General features: G+C 33.8%; 1 protein-coding gene across 3 annotated transcripts in view; it reads left to right on the top strand.

Moving 5' to 3' along the window:
* Window positions 94–4,088, top strand: part of LOC107624887 — a 19,228-nt gene continuing 15,233 nt past the window's right edge. For all 3 annotated transcript variants that reach the window (XM_021115413.1, XM_016327364.2, XM_016327362.2), the window contains exon 1: window positions 94–418. The gene's annotated coding sequence lies outside the window, so the exon portion shown is untranslated. The remainder of the gene's footprint in view (window positions 419–4,088) is intronic.

The following is a 4,088-nucleotide window of genomic DNA, read 5'->3' as shown; positions in this document are numbered from 1 at the left end:
CCTTTTTTTTTTTAATTCTTCCTTAACAAATGCTCTTCCTCCCGCAATATTTAAATATACATAACAACCAGAACCACTTTATAATAATAGAGCGCGCTCTATATATTTCCACTTGGTAGTGAATTGCTGATTAAAACATGAATACATGATTCCACCTTTGATTTCCTATTTTCCGAAACTCAAATTTCAAGCGATCTCAACGCTTTGAAGTGCCTGTAGGAATGCCTCTGTAGCCTTTCTCTTTTCACATCTCCTTTAGTCTTTTATAAAGCCTTCTGTTATATTCATATCAAAAAGAAAAAAGAAAAAAAAAATACCTTCTTTTGGAACAGACGATCAGGACTTCTATGGTTGGCTGTTGTCTTCGGCTTGGTTAAGGATTAATTACAACATGTGATACATCCTGGTTGAAGTGGAGGTTTGTCTCATTCTTAGCCTATTAACTTTCTAATATTTTTTTGGTGTCTAGTAACTTTCTAATATAATAGTAAACTATTATTTTGACTCCTTACATTTTTTTTAAAAATAAAATAATCTAAACTGGAAAAAAAAATATTTTAATAACCATCCAATAATTATCTTTATCTGATAAATTATATTAAATACAGGCAGATATATATCTTTTAAAAGATTCTAGAAATTAAATTTTGATGTAATTCTTTTATGACTGTGTTGTCTGTGTGTTTATTTTCAAGAATTCTAATTTATTCCTTGAAAATATCGTATTCTAATACTATTTTTTAAAATTTAACTCCTAAAAATATTTTATTTCAATTTCTATAATAGGGGTATTGTAATCATTTTTTATGAAAAATAATATTAATTTAGATAGATTCAAAATTTGATTAACCATTTTTTGGTCAAATTAATTTATCTACCTAATTTTAACAAAAAGTAACACGATTTAATTGATTATATGTGTTAAATTTTAATTATTAAAAAATATCTTTAAAAAAAGATGTTTTAGACGTCTTTATTGAAGCGTCCCTTTTAGAAATTAAGAATCAATTTCCGGTATAATAAAACAAACATATTGATAATCTATTTTTGAAAATATTAAAATGAATCTGCAATAATTTATAATACTAAACAAACAAGAATTTTATAGTACTCGAATATAATATTTCTAAGTATAATGCTTTTGAGAATATAATTTCTTGGAATATATTTTTAAAACTTGAAAAAAAAAATACTTACTATGTGATCTTTCAATTTTCCAAATTTGATCATTTTATCCTAATTAAGTGGACATTTGTTTTAAGAAATTCTTTTTTTTTTTTTTTTTACCGAAAATAAGGAAACTCGAATCCATGACCTCTTAAGTAAATATGGGAGACTATGTCATTCGAGCTATATCTTGTTGGCTTAAGAAATTCTTTTTTTTTTTTTTTGAAAGAAAGAGCTCTACATTCGAAGTGGAGCATACAAGGACTAAGGTAAAAATACAAGACTAACTAACTCTTATGTCATCTCCGGCATAGCCATCAACAATATAAGCTAGTTACCACACCATTCCGTAGCACAAAGAAACGATTGTGTCACACACTCTACAACGCCTGTTGTCTTGTTCTGGAAGATTACATCATTTCTCCATAACCAAACATTCCATATAACTGAAAAGAACACAACTAGCCAAAACTTGAGTACCTCCTGTCTCATAAGCATGGATCTCCAACTCTCAAAGTGATCTTTCAAGGTGCCGGGAGCTGTCCACTCCTGACCAAATTTCGAGATCCATCCACACCACACCTGCCAAGAAAACTCACAAGCAACCAACAGGTGATGAACACTTTCAACGGCTTTCTTACACAACACACACAGATTATAATGTGGTCCCAGAATACCTAACCTACTAAGCCGGTCATTTGTGTTGACCCGTCCAATCAGAGCAAACCAAGTGAATAATTCAACTCTAGGCAGAACTAATCCTCTCCAAATCTCTTTTGTGAATCTGTACCTCAGAATCTCCTCATCCAGAGTCGCTTCCTACAAAACCTGCACAAATGAGTTAGTCGTACAAACACCTTCCTTTTCGAATTTCCACACCACTCTATCTTGTACTTCTGCTATCAGTCTAACAAATTGCAAGGCATGCAGCAGCTGATCTAAAGTTTCTGATTCCCACTGGCAGAGCTTCCGCCTCCACTGAAAATGCCATACCCACTCTATCCCATCTCAAAACTTATAATCCCCAATTGGTGATCCTTTTTGGCTTGAAATCAAGAAGAGTCTCGGATAAGAGTCTTTCAACTTTCCTATTTGCAGCTACGTATCCTCCCAAAATCTGGTAGTCTTGCCATCCCCTACCTCAATAGCGAGGCCATCAATCATCTTCTGCCTTACTTGTTGCTCCTTTATTTGTAGTTGACATATATTTCTCCATGGATCCCCTCTCACTGGTAAAGTCTGAGTAGACATCAACTGATTTGGGTTCAATCTATTGCAAAAACACACAATCTTCTTCCACAACGGACAGTCCTCCTTTGAGAAACGCCACCACCATTTAAACAGTAAAGCAGTGTTACGAACCACTACATCACCCACTCCCAATCCTCCTAACTTCTTTGGTGCTTAGATCATCTCCCACTTCACAAGAGCCATGCCAGGTCGTCCGTCATCCTTCCCCCAGAAGAACCTTCGCTGCAGAGAAATGATTCTTCGAGCAACCGCATTTGGCATCTTATACAGGCTCAGATAATAAACTAGTAGACTGTTTATGACAGACTTAATGAGTACCAGCTTTCCAGCCTTACTTAGAACCTTCGCTTTCCATAGGCTGAGCTTGTCTTCCACCTTCTCTATAACCGGCTTCCAAGTTTTTACTAACCGTGGATTTGCTCCTAGACTAATACCAAAATACCTCACCGGCAGGGTTGCTTCCTGGCAGCCAAGCAACTGACACATCCGACTAGTTCACTCCTGATTGCAATTCACTGGTATCAAACTAGACTTCTCAAAGTTAATGCTCAGTCCCGACATAACCTCGAAACACCTCAAAAGTCTCTTATAACTTCTCAATGTCCCCTCCTCTGGCGGGCAGAATAATATTGTGTCATTCGCAAATTGTAAGTGTGATAACTCAATATCATCCCTACCGACCAACAGTGAAAAAATGTGACCGTTCCTCACTGCCTCGCCGATCATTCTGTTGAGCACATCCACCACCAAGACAAACGAAAACGGCGATAATAGGTCGCCTTGACGAAGTCCCCTCTCCATTTTGAATGCTTTTGAAGGGGATCCATTAACCAGAATAGAGATGGATGCCGACCTTATACACTCCTTAACCCATGCCCTCTATGTACTACCGAAATCCATCTTCTCTAACACGGTATCAACAAAGCACCATTTAACTCTATCATAGGCTTTGTGGAAGTCCAGTTTGATAATCGCTGATGCCTTTCTTTGTCGTTTTAGCCAATATACTGTTTCGCATGCAATTAGAGCTCCATTGTATATCTTCCTTCCTTTCACAAAGGCAGTCTGGGATTCTCCCACTAATTCTGGCATTACACTCCTCATTCTTCGTATCAACAATTTAAAGATAGCTTTATACACACAACCAACCATGCTGATTGGTAACCAAAATATTTACGAAAAAATATTTGATAACCAAAGAAAATTAGCCAAAAACAGTCATAACTTACTTTATTTAATATTTATTAATTGTTACAATAATTAATAAATATTAAATATGATAAGTTTTAACTATTTTTTTTTTATCTTCCTAATATTACCGTTCTTATTCACTTGTTTGAAGTTTTAAAACCTAATTCATAAGAATAACTTATGAATTTAATTTTCAAGCATCCACGATATAGAAAGTTTTACACTAACTAGTCGTGTGTAGTCACACAAGCAAAAATAATTAATTTTTAAATTTATTACTTAAAAAATTATTTTAATATATAAATATAATTAAGTAATCATATCAAATTTCTTACATTATTAATAGGATAATTCACGTTAATAAGAAGTGTGAGATTTAAAATTATATAGATATCTTAAATACGATTTAGTTATACATCTGTTTTATTTATATATCAATGTAAATCAAATTAATTTGATTCGATTTACTATTAGTACAT

This window comes from Arachis ipaensis, chromosome B02 (genome assembly GCF_000816755.2).
Source record: "Arachis ipaensis cultivar K30076 chromosome B02, Araip1.1, whole genome shotgun sequence".
Taxonomy (NCBI): Eukaryota; Viridiplantae; Streptophyta; class Magnoliopsida; order Fabales; family Fabaceae; genus Arachis; species Arachis ipaensis.
Note: the sequence above shows the minus strand (reverse complement) of the source record. Positions and strands in the feature narration are given on the sequence as shown.